At 42.4% G+C, this 13,648-nt stretch overlaps 1 protein-coding gene across 1 annotated transcript in view; it reads left to right on the top strand.

The window, feature by feature from the left end:
• The first annotated feature begins 228 nt into the window (after positions 1-228).
• Positions 229-13,648, top strand: part of casz1 (castor zinc finger 1) — a 95,168-nt gene continuing 81,748 nt past the window's right edge. Inside the window, exon 1 of the mRNA XM_084015747.1 lies at positions 229-283. The gene's annotated coding sequence lies outside the window, so the exon portion shown is untranslated. The remainder of the gene's footprint in view (positions 284-13,648) is intronic.

Raw genomic sequence — 13,648 nt, forward strand, 5'->3', positions numbered from 1 at the left:
ATCAAAAAGGACAGGAGTGAACAAAAAAAAGTGCACAATTTCCTTTTGCATCATCTGGAGGCATCGCTGCGTTACGTCAACCGCTGCAGATTAGATGAGTTGGGTAAATGTATGGATTTCTCAGGAACACGGTGTGTGTGTGTGTGTGTGTGTGTGTGCGTGCGTGCGTTTACATCGAAATAATCAGTGTCTGGGTTTTTAATGTCTCTCCTTTGCTCTCCCTCTCAGATGAAGTGAGTCCCCCCCCCCCGTACAGAGTGACTCCCCAGGAAGAGAAAACGAGGTAGGACAAATCCCCAACATGACTGATTACTGTCCCCACCATCTCCCCTGTTCATATCTACAACAATATCAGGCATCTTCATTAATCCCCATGGATCAATGTGTCTGGGGGTTGTAAAAATTGACAAATGACTTATTAGAATCCCACCGTTTTATTTTCCAACTGATTAACTCACAGCAATGTCGTACACTATACAGGCACACTGATGTATCTGTTTTCCAAAGAGGGCTTTCTCTCTTTCTCTCTCTCCCCGGTATGAGGGATCTATACAGTGTAAGATGCACCCCTAATACTGTGTGTTAGAAACCCTGCCAGGCTGCAACGACTCCAAACTACGAGAGCAATAAGCCGCTTCTGACAAATATGAACCATTTTTATCAGTTTCCTGACAGCTGTTGAGCCATGCTCTGCAGTACTTAAAACACAAAAATACTCTAATGAACAGAATGGGGGGAAAAAAGAATCGGTTGGAATGTGGAATTATATAAGCTTTTCACTGGCAGTAATAAAACATGTATTTAAACACCACGGTTTCTTATGAATGTGCCAGCACGTATGCCACATTCTGTTATCTATCGTGTTACACCGTTCCATTAATTATAACTTCATATTCGTCAAAGCCTGCTTTATGTCTAGATGTTGTCGTGCCGACATCCCACACTGTCTCCCAGAGAAAATAATAAAAAAAATCCCACTATATGGCATTTATTACTGTAACAGACATTAGACACAGACATCTAAGTACAGATGACATCCACCAAATTAACAAGAGTATAAAACCTTTTGTTGCTGATAAAAAAAAAAACTGCCTCTGTACAATTTGACTCTCAAGAGGACGCTAATGACTTGTGACTTGAAGAAACTGGGTTGCTTTTTTTTCTCCCCTCCCTGAGATGAAACCTTCTGTGCTAATGATGTTAGCTGGTATGAGCACAATGCTGATGTGGGAGTCTGTCATGAGGATGCATACAACAGCCCTTGCCCCTGGCCTCCTAGTCAAGAGGGATCTAAACATTCAGAAGTGACACCGTGGGCTGTCTCATGTCAAGCCAGAGACCCTCACTATCACCGGGGGTGGGGTGGGGTGGGGTGGTGGTGGTGGTGGTGGTGGGGGGGCAGAGGGCTACGCCACACTCCTTTGTTTCTGGTGGTGTCACTCACACACCAGACACAGACACACTCCTTGCATCAATCAGAGCTCCAGATACATGTACCTCCCTACAACAGGAAGATGACACTATCCACAGATTTCCCACATAGATACAATAACTTACTCGTCCCCGGTACACGGGTGGACACATGCACTGAGACATCTTCAAGCAGGTCGCTTCGGAAGCAAAGTTAAGTACGAGTCAACTGTTTGACTACTTATACTAACTTAAGTCTCCTCTTGTTTAACCACATCACAACAACAACATAACAGAGTGCAGTTAGTTTAATTGGCTTTTGATATATGTTAATGCTACTCATCATAAAGGCCAACTGGCTCCAACGCTGGGCTGGCATGACACCCCCCCCTCCTCCTTTTGGCTCCCACAGACTTAGGCTAGAGAGCGCTCCCACAGCGGAGACCCTCTCTTCGACAGTGGGAAGAAAATTAAACTGCCAAATTTGTTTTCATTGGTTCCAGGGACAATCTCGGGGGAATTCAAGGCTTTTAATTGAGCTCACTGAACAGAAATTTGTAGGGCTGCTAACCAACAACAATGGTGTCTCCCTTACCTCTCTATGGTCTCAGTGAAAGATCAGGCAGATTTCTAAGTAAGGGGATGCTGTGCTAAAGGTGCAATATGCAGGATTATGTGCATTAATAACAACTGTTTGCTATGCACAGTTATTTCTATCTGAGGAAAGGAGGAAGTCGCTCTCCCTCTACGCGTGCTGCAATCCTATTTTCCCCTTGTTTTGTTATCGTAGCCGGGCTGGTTGCTTTAAGTGCATGTTCTTGGCTAGCTAATGGCCGCGGCTCTGCGCTGCTCTCATACGGTGGTTTTAGCTAATACGCCACCCCGACCAACGGCGCTTTCACGTTACCGTAGCACCCACCCTCCGGTATCCCCTCTGGCCATTAGCGCTGTTAGCATCGCTGCCGTGTTAATACCACCTTTTAGGTTGTTTTCTATTTAAAGTTCTTCATGGAAATTTGAGGAAATGGGTTTGATTATGATTTATAATTGAAATTTAGACTCAATTTGTTTCGTGTTTTGTTGGCTTTTCAAGATTTGTGTGTAGGAGGCCAATAACTGTTTAAACAGGAGTTCATTCAGTCATGAATAAAGGTAAATAAAGCCCACGATTTGTGGTAGGAAAGATAATTTGTCTCACTGAGGGGGAAAAAAAGAGCAACAACTCATGAAACTCAATTTAGTATCATTGTATCATCCAGGATAGTATAATAACAAAAAAATGAGAAGCCACACCACCGTCTCATTTTCCACACTTTTCTCTCTCCTGCACTTTTGTCCTTTAAATTTTTCTAGTGTGTCAAAACAAGCAAAGGCTACATGGAAACGGCAGCCCTGTGTAAATATTTATGATGTAACATCTCCATGTGAATAGACTTTCCTCCCAATCCATCCATCATTACGGGCATATCGTGAAAGCCCACCTCCCGGTGGCGGCTCAGGGCCTTAGGAAGCTCAGACAGGAGCGGCGTGTCCCCCTCTCATTCAAAGTATTTGTTTTTCTTTTGACTGGGGGCAGCCCAGCTGTGAGGGCATTTCATGTGTCAACCCCGCCGTTTTCATTCAGCGCTGACTTCAAAGTCCATTTTAGGTCCATTGTTTCTGTGACGTGGCTGCCGGACCCGAAAAATGCCCAAACAGAAAAATGTGATGTAGGTCAAATTACAGCAGTTGTGCCCCTGAAAAAAAGTGGAATTCTTATGGCCAAAACATAAAGCCCTGGTTACCGCCTAACCCTGGCTTTTGTGCTTGTTGTCCTCATACCTCTTTATTTGTTCATCGTAGAACTGAATGGAAGTTTGAGAAGGCCGAATAAAGAGGCTGTAGTTCAAAGTGCTTGGCAGAAAATCAATGTTTTAAGCTTAATCCTTAATATGCTTTTTACTACTTTGCTTTTTTTTTTTTACCTAGTTTATATCATGCCGCACAGGAACAAAATGTCAAATAGCTTACTTGCTGAAGATGTGTTCTAAATTATATTAAGTTGGAGACTACACTGGGGACCTGTATTTTCAGGTTATTTGCTGCTGCAAGTGTGCATTGAGTATGCGTTGGGGCCTGCACATGCACAATTCTTTGACTTGTGCAATGGTTTGAAATGTGAAACATGTCTTCATTTGGTCTAAACAATTTGGGATGAAGGATCCTCCGCAGGTTTTTCAATCTCTGCAGTCTTTAAGAATGTGAAGGTGCAGTGGATTTATGAGGTTGTGTGTTTGCAGAAGTAGGTAAGTCTACTGCCTTACCTAAGTGGATTACAAGGTTTTAGGCTTTTCTCCTTGCACAACTTATCGGCAGAAAATAGGCGTTGCAGACGTTAGCGAAAATATTGCCACCCAGACTCTCATAACATTATCATTAGCCATGGAGGATTGCTGAAATGTGATTAATACATCACCATTTTGACAGACTGAGCCTGAAAAGGTAATATGGATTATTACAATGGTTGTAGAGCTCAATACTGCCATCCGAGTTTATCCATTTATCTGCAATGATGAGACTCCTTTGTGTTGTATAGCATTGTAACATCTATCTAAATAACAAAAGATATCTCTCCCATACACAATTGTCGCGCTGTTAATATTCAGCCCATGCAACAATGCACATGGGAACGGAGCGCGGAGACAAACTTGACTCAGAAAGGGGGGAAAAGTCCATAGAACATTACGAGCATTATGAATCGATGTTCGAGCCTCGAGTACCGGGCACTTTTTCCCTTCGCTGAGGTATCTGATTACCTTCAAACAAAAATATTGCTCCTTTATTGTTCAATTACAACTGGTTGAGTGCTGAGTCACGCAATTCACTATCTAAGAGCTATTTTTCTGTCTTTGTGTGTACACTTTGTGTGCGTCTCATTTAGCCGGCCTTGGACAAGGCATGTTGAATAAATGCCATTTTTCTGTCGTTTCAAGTGCCTCTTTTCTCTCCGCGGATCCATTCAAGCTTTCAATACCTTTTCTCCCCCTCTCTTCTCCTGTCTCTTTTTTTCCAAGAGCAGGAGGGTTTTACTTTACTCCTTTGTCATCCTAATTGATTGCATTAACCTTTTGAGTATTGAATTTCCTGTGCATCACGCCGAGCACAATGTGGAATATTATCATAATCCTTCCAAGTAATGGACACAGGGCAATCAACAATGCTTTAGGAAAAGTACATCTGTGAAAGATGGAGCATCATATTATTTTCACTCCAAAGACCTGGATGGGGGAAGACTGTTGAGCTTTAAGAAAGTTTGTCAATAAGGGAAGTACGCTTCTTTCTTTATCATCTAATAAAGAAGTCAGTAGAGCTTAATGAATGCTTTGTTGGCAAAGGGTGTTAAAGTTTCCAGGATTGTCTTGATGACAATGTAAAAGGTTGTTACACAAACACATACATGATCGGTCTTAAATGTTTCTCTCGATATTTTAAGAATTATTCCATGAAAATGTTAACATAATGTGCAATTGAAAATCTATCTATTTGGCCATGACTCCCTCAGAAAAGATGTTAATTCATAATGGGCCCATCCTAAAGTTAGCTAAATAATATATTAAAATATGTGGCCATGCCAACCTTCATGACATCTGGTCATTGTACAACCACCTATGTTTGTATTCTTGTTGTGTTGCTTTTGGCTGATGACAGAATTGCCTCTCTGCTTTTTTGCCAATGATGTGATCCTGTTGCCTGTTTGCACAAGACAGCAAAGAGCCTTCCTGGGATACAATGCACCTGAAGCTTCATCCCCATTGCCTCGGCCAACCACTAGAAGTCATTAGTGCCGTGACAATTCTGTAATCCCTCACCATGCTCTCACCTATAACATTTACATTTACATTTAGGTCATTTAGCAGACGCTTTTGTCCAAAGCGACTTACAATAAGTACATTTGTCAAAAGAAGGAAACAAAGAAACCACGACGTATCATTGCCGATGCAGTAAGAGCTAAAAATAGAACAAGTGCTAGGTCCTCATCTGAGTAAAGTAGTACTTCAAGAGTAACAGTGCTACGATCCGAGTTTTTTTTTTTTTTTTTTTGCGGGGGGGGGGGGGGGGGGGGGGGGGTCGAGGGAGGGTGTTAGTGGGTCATGCTATGTAGAGTCGAGGTGAAGTCTGAACAGGTGAGTCTTGAGCCTTTTTCGGAAGATGGCAAATGACTCTGCTGTCCTGACATTGGTCGGGAGTTCGTTCCACCACTGAGGCACCAGAACAGAGAAGAGTCTGGACTTTGCTGAGCGACATTTGTTTGATTTCAGCGATGGTGGTACCAGCCGGCCAGCTGAAGTAGAGGAGCGGAGTGCTCGCTTCGGGGCATGAGGTTTGACCAGTGTTTGAAGGTAGGCAGGTGCCGTTCCATTGATGGCCCTGAAGGCCAGTGTCATCGTCTTGAATTGGATGCGTGCTGCAACAGGGAGCCAGTGGAGGTCACGGAGGAGGGGGGTCACGTGGGAGAATTTGGGTAGATTGAAGATAAGGCGTGCTGCAGCGTTCTGGATACGCTGCAATGGTTTAATCGCATAGGCCGGGAGTCCGGCCAGGAGAGAGTTGCAGTAGTCAAGGCGGGAGATGACCAGTGCTTGGACCAAGAGCTGCGTTGCATCCTTTGTGAGGAAGGTCCGAATCCTGCGGATATTGTAGAGGGCAAATCTGCAGGATCGGGCCACAGCAGTGATGTTGGGGGTGCAGGATAATATAAACGCTGATATTCACGTTCACTGATATTCACGTGCAGGATAATATAAACGCTGATATTCACGTTCACTGAGGTGACTAGCCACGCTGAAAGCACCGCCGCCTGGTTTCTATTTAGTAATAAGCTCCTCAAATACCGAATAAATATACTACTTCTTAAAGTGTGAGAGTGTGTTGGCATGCTTACTTTTATCAATTTGCATGAAACACAAAGTGCAACTGAAGCTGATGGGAATTATAATAATTTTGCTGCAATTAGGTCAAAAAGTAAATGACAAATTAAAATGGTGATCTCAGAGTCAGGGGATCACATTCGTTATTACATTTAATTCTGACGGGGAAGTGCAAGCACGTACCAATTTCATGGAAATCCATTTAAAAGATGTTGAAATATTTCACTGAATATCTTTAAACTTTGACCTAACAGAATTGCAGATACTGTGTAACATTTGACCACAAAATATCAAAAACGGAGTTCGCCACATCCTGTTCTTCTACACTATGTCAATCAAATTGCGACCAAAGTAGTAACAGCGTGAACAACAGCGAATGCACAGTCGAGGAGCTCATCATCTTGCTCCCTTATAACTGAGGTAAGTCTAAACTGTAGATAGTTTTAAGAAGAGAAGATAGAAATGCTTTAGGCCCTTGATTTAACGTGGCACATATTTTAATCTCTTTACCCTCTTTAGAATTGTTTTTGTGTGTGTGTGGGGGGGGGTGTGAATTATTTAGCGCAGGTCCGCTCATATTGGTGTGTTATTATCTGTCTCATGGGCTCAGAATGATATAAATGGAGATTTAGGCAGAGATAGTGAAATAAATTTGAACAGGCATTACTAGTATACAATATATACTGCGCCGCTGCTACATCAATAATATTGAGGCCCCAAGCCTAAAAACCTACAGAAGACACTCCAAGGATAACAGTACAATAATAGCCTGTTAACAAGGCAGGAGGTAGCCTATTGGCCTATTGAGTTTAATCGGTCGCTGTAGTTGTTTTATTTAAACATGATGGTAGAGGCATAAAAAAAAAGTAGTTTATGTTGCAAGACCCATAACTGTCTTATAAAGGCTTAATGTCAGGAAGCTTTAGGGGAAGTGTCATGAGAATAACACTGATCAGCCTTGAGCTTGGGAATTAGAGACAGCAAATCTTTGAGCATAACTTGACAACTGGGATAGTTTGGATGGATAAAGAAATGGGCCACAACTTTTGCTGAGCAATTTCTAATATATTTTATACAGCTTATTATAGTTTGACATTTGTTTACCATATTGTATAAGAAAAGGGCGAGCACACATGATGCCATGTTACAGAACAAAATGTTATATCACGGGGATAACCTACATTCAGAAATCAATAACTGTTATGCAGCATGTAGCAAAATGTGTTAGCTATGTTTGCTCTGCAGTGGGAAGCCAAGGTGTAGTTTGTTTGCAACGGAATGAAATGTTGTGATTATCTGCAGTCCACTTAGAACCCTATATGCCGTCCGTTTCAGACCACCTGATTATAGTATTTGTTGACTTGTGCAGGCAGTCGTGTGTTTCTCTTTAAACAGTAGCATAAATGCATTAAAGTAATTGATTGTTGAAAAACAGACAAAAACTGTTATCATGTTTCCCTGGCAACGGCAAGCATTATCTGGGCTGTGCTGATGAATTGAAGCAAAACACCCTGTAATTCATATCAACTCTATTATATTTTTCAGCTCAAAGGGGAAAAATCAATTGAAACAAGCTCTTACGCATGGATAGATGCTAGTTTTGATCAATACCATTTTCTAGGGATAGTGCCTTTGAGTTTGATTGAGGCCAGGTTATACAGAGATAGCCAGTGGTGCTCGGTGCTGATATGAAAATGGAGATATTCGGAGAGGGCACGGTCACAATATTTTGGTCCATATTCTGGCACATTCACCTGAGTTTTATTGATCAAAATAGAATGATGTGATTGAGTGAGGATGTGGGTCAGCAAATAGGTCAAGGTCAGTCAACAGCACAAAGCCTAATCCTGTCCATCTTTTGTATTCCATCAAGCGTCACTGGTATTCCACTGGGAACCTGTGCCCTCAGCATATGGAAGCTAAGGGCCCTTAGTTCAATTATACAAGCCCATTGAGATTCAGAATATTGACATATCTCTGTTCTCTGAAAATGTCATGGATAATGATCAACCAGTTCACCAGAAAATGTTTTCATAGAAAACCAAGATCTGGAGGCAAGATGTGTGCATTGAATTTGTGGACGTTAGCTATAAGGTCAGGATTTACCTGCTCAAAAGGTACAGTGGGTTTAATGTGCATGAGGGCTTTTGTTTTCCTCCAAGGGGATGTTTATCGCACCTCCATATCCGCACAGAAATAATGCATATCATATTGTAAATCAGGTGTTTGGCACAGGTCGTGAAAGGTGGGTTGAGTGGTATGTGTAGAGGTTGCATAACAGATCCGGTTACGTTCAATGATCGCTGTTAGTTCCCATTATCACCGGCTGGTTGCACAGAGATAGACTTTAGCCACGGATACGACACAATGAAAGAATCTGGATGTTTATTTCAGCTCATTGGTCACACAAAGATGTTTGTCATTAAGGGGAGAAAGTTGCTATATATTCTGAGTTAATTAAGACTTTCCAAACCCAAGAACATGGCCGACCACAAAACGGCTCCAAGCTGCTCAGTCGCTCCAGCGGGAAATGTGTGCCCACTGGAAGAATTTAACAGTTCGGCTTACATCTGCGTTACCATGTTGTCAAACATGGTGTTGGCTGTGTCGTTGGTGTACAGCCATAACAGAAGTGACGGCTGAGATGTCTTTCTCGGGATTTGATGCAGAGAGCCTAGTTTTTTTTTTAGCATTTATGTAGTTGACTGACAGTTGAATATACAAACATAACAAGGATCTGAGGAAACATTTAAAAAATGCATATAAACGATGTAAAGTCTGGCAGCAATTTCCAGATACTGCCTTAGGATTGGCTGGACATTGACCTTAACTCCCAAAAACTTTGCATTTAAAGAAGTGAGCATTGCTTTTTGTTTCCTTCTGTCGTGCACTTCGGTAGCTGTGTCACTGTGTCGCTGTCTTTAACGTTTGAATTCTCAGTCCTGCTCTATCCAGTAACCGATACAGAGAGAATCTTAATTGATCTAATCTGGTTACCGCTTGCTATTTTCAACAGTTCCATTAGAAAACTCCCATCCTCCCCCACTCTGTCTCTCTCCCTTCACCTCCCACACTTTTCTACCCCCCATCTGCCCTGACCTACATGGTAGTCACATGGCCCTGGCTCCCTGGCTTGGCATTTTATGGAAAATCTGCAGGAGATAAAGCCACAGGGTTTAAAGTGTTATCCCTGCCTGTCCTTTGAGAAGGGCTAAACACTGAATGAGGTGTTATTGCATCAATGCTGTTGGATACACACCGGCAGCAAAGACGATACCTTCCTCCCTCCCTCCTTCCCCGCCTCTCCCTCTCCGTCTCTCTCCCTCCTCAGTTTGATTGGATTTAGTAGAGTGTCACCACTTTGACTTTGGGGGATTTCTCTTTCCCTGTCACTGTCTTATGCATGCTTGCTTGGGTTATTTACTTAACTTGTCCAGAAAATGGACTGTGATCTGCAGCTTACCGCCAAAGCTAAGGAGACACAAGTGCCTCGTGCTAGTTAAGATATGCCAGACAGGCACCTTGCTGCTCTGGCTTGCTTACTCCCTTGCTGGTGCTGAGGGCTTAGTTTTGTACTGTGACCGAGTCCCCTTCACACTGTTGTCTGCCTGTAAATTTTCTGCTGCCCTTGCTATTCAGCCAATTACAGCAAAAGAGCTTTAGTGATTTTTTTTCTTCTCCTCTTCTCTTCCTCCTGGTGTATATTTATATATTTATTTTACAAGCGAATGACAAGCATTGCTGAAGGTTAAAAAAATGCTGAATTTCATAGCGCATATAATGTCAAATTTTTTTCTATTGTCGGACTAATCAATAGAAGTCAGCTTGTGCAGAACACACAGACTGCAGACCGGTAGAGCATCTTTGCCTGTTGCGTTTTAATTTGGAGTCTTCTTTACTTGTATTACCTTAAATGTCGAAAAGGACACACAGCAGCTTGGTAATATACCCGTGAGGTTTTGCAACCTTGTCACCTTTAATGGTGTACAGTTTGTTTGCATCTGTGAGCAAAAGATTTTCTGTTTGAGTAAATAGGTATAATTCTGGTTTAATTTTAATTTCCTGTATTCAGGATCAAGTATCCCCTGTAATAAGGAGTCCTCACAATCACGTGACTATATGAGATACTGCGAGTGAAGGCAAATATGTTCAGTTATCTGAAGTTTTATGCCGTCAGCGTCTTCCCTCACCTCTCGACATTAATCTGCTCTGTCCCAAACTGTCAACCTTAGTCGCCACATATTCAATAATTGGTTTAGAAGCACACACCCTTAAGCCCATACACAATAATCAGGTCTGCTGCATTTCAATGCATGCTCCATATGGTGCTCTTCAGGTAGGTTTCCTCAGTTGTTTATTCTTTTTGAAGCTGGGACTTGGCACTAAACATATCTGACCCGGTGTCAGTGAAAGGCCACATGATGACTATCAATGCGATGCCAAATGTAATGCAGAGCCACAAAGCAGTTAAGGAATGCATCCAGAGTGCTATGTCATGTTGCATTCTGGTGCTAAAATGACCAGCGACGATACTGGATAAGATAGAGCAGTCGGGACAGTTTAGCATCGCCGTGGCGATCGGCTGTAGTCGTACTGCAGCTAAACTCCATGGGGTGAAGCGCAGGCTTACAACAGCAGTCCCACTTCAACCAAAAAAAGAACATTGCTTGGGTTTTTTTTTTTAATTGTTATGTCCCTCATAAAAACAAAACCAGAAGTTACACAAGTGATAATTGTGCATATAAGAAGTGACACCACAAAATGCACAGTGTTCCAAAACAAGAGTGCAGAAAGAATCAAGGGCTCTTTCCACCAGTGTTAAACCAGCCACGCCTAGCAGTGGGAACGGAAAGCAAAACTGCTTAATGTGACAAAATAAAGACAGAAACACTCCGAGGGAAAGTTAGAATTAGGATCCTGAAAGATTTATGTCTCCATTTTATTTATAATTTGTTTTCTTTTCCTTATTGGAATTGAGTTGCACTGAATATTTGATGAACGCAGCCTAGAAGTAAGGATGTTATGTCAGCAAGGAAACAAAAAGTAAAGAAAAACAACCAAGAAATGCATTTCGCATAGTTTGCGCTTTGGAAAAAACTAATACGCCTCGGCTTTCACAAGTGACTTGTTAATTGAATGTAGGGGGAGTTTGCTATCTGCAGGTTGTGTTGAGCCTGAGCGTGGCTAGAGGCGCCTCTCCGTACGCACCGCGCCGAGTGCCGGGTACTCTCCGTGCACAGAACACCATCTGCATTTTGCTGTTAACGCGCCTTCACATCCAAGGGAGGATTAGGAGAAAATCCCCTGTTTTTTTTCAACCAGTTGACAAATATCAGATTTGTCTCTAAAAAATTAGCTCCATCTATATCTCCCGCCATATGACACACAAAACAGATTATCTTTAATACCCAGCCAGCTTGGGTGTGGAAAAAGCAGATTAAAGTTTCAGTTTGGTCATATTTACCCAGCCACTTCAAGTACGAGACAGCCTGCATTACACAGTAGACAGACCTCTTCGCAAAGATCCCCCCCTCCCCTCCCACACGCGCACTCCCACCCCCAAGCCTTTACCTTCCAGAAACAAGATGTCTGCCTTGAAACAATTAGACATCATACTTAAATAATTCATCATTTCCCAGTCAGTCTTTCTCTTCTACGTGTCCTTTAAACAGACAGAGTGAGCTGCCAAAGAGGCGAGAGTGAATAACAGCAGCAGGTGCCTTTTCAGAAGGAGCTTTGTAGTCTGCAGAGGGTGCTGAGCTGTTATTTTAGTGGCCCACTGGTGAGGAGCAGGGGGTGGCTGGGAAATGGACCTGGCGGCTGACCTGAGACCCCAGAGCTGTCCTATTAGCAGCGCGAACGCCACTGGCTAGAGTTCCCGTTTTCGGCCAGGACACAACAATACAATATTCATGAAACGGTCACCTGTGATGTTAAAACAGCCACACAAAAAAAAGGTTTTAGAACCTTACTTCCCCCAAATATAAACCCCTGTGACCCTGAAGGAGGTCATGCGTGTCTGCAGTGACAGATTGTAAGACTCGCATGATTATTACCCATCAGCATGCATCAGAGGGGATTTAAACATATGACTAAGATGCTCCTTAAGCCTCTGCTAAGTCAGTATGTTCTTCCTGACCATTTCATTATCAAATGCATAATCGTCATCTGCCGAGGAACTCGAAGGCCTCAGGCCCTACCTGGTGTCCTGGATGTTGACTTCCTCGCTTCCGCTCAAGACCACTGCCCCAACCAGAGGTTGCTTTATGAACACAGGAGCCCCATAAATGAAATTAAGGTGTCAATTAGTCAATTACAGCATAATAACTCTGAGGGCAGACATTTAGAGACAGAGAGAACCTCAGCTAAGTTCATTTCCTCTGGCCCAGGAGCCTAACGCTTGGCACACGTCACTCCCCACCCAGACTCGCTGAATCAAGGCCCCAGTGCTCTGCCTAATGTTATTTTCCCCTGGATATCTTTTTTGATCAACAATTTCCTTTCATGGGTTTGTTTTTTCAGATGCAGGGTATGCTCTTTTTCTTTCCCCCAATTTGGCTAGGGAGAATTTTATAATTTAGTAATTAAAATCTTTGTTAGGCTTTAGAAATTGAGGCTAATTGAATTTAATGGGAAGATGAATTTCAATTTTATTTGATTAGCAGGACCCCTGGCATAGGTATTTATGGAAAAAAACTCCACAAAAATATGCTGTGTGGGCTAAGATGGCATAATAGAATTACAGATAATCGGATTTCACTGTCATGAATTTCACTCTAATTTCACTCTAATTTTCCATTAGATAGCTGGTTTACAAATATTTGCTCATCTGCGATGGGAAAGGCTATCTGTCTAAAATGATTACGGAGCAAGCCTTCAGAAATATGTCCCTTTTTTTTCCCCTCCCTTTTTAAAAACCAGATTGCGAGGGATCAAAATTAGGAAGATTGCATTATGGATGTCTGCATCCGGGAGAGCAGTGGGGGAGATATGATGATTACGGCCGGGGGATGAAAGCAGTGTCAAGAAAAATGTATGACTCAAAAAAAATAGGCCCTTTTCTATCTCCAAAATCTCTTGCTCTCAGCACACTGCCGCCAAGCAACATGTATATCATAATTCATGTGATATCATGAACAGTGCACGAATAGGAGAAAGGCGTCGCAGCACGTTGACATACAAACACACCTTATAACTCCATGTTAATTGCTTTCAAGTGTGTAGCCATAATGAGATTTTTGCAATGTGATTTTCGTAGTGTACGTATGTAGCTGTATGTACAGCTATACAGCAATTATGAAAATCAAATGAGATTCTGAAGAATCATTGTC

Source organism: Eutrigla gurnardus (assembly GCF_963514095.1).
Source record: "Eutrigla gurnardus genome assembly, chromosome: 8".
NCBI lineage: Eukaryota > Metazoa > Chordata > Actinopteri > Perciformes > Triglidae > Eutrigla > Eutrigla gurnardus.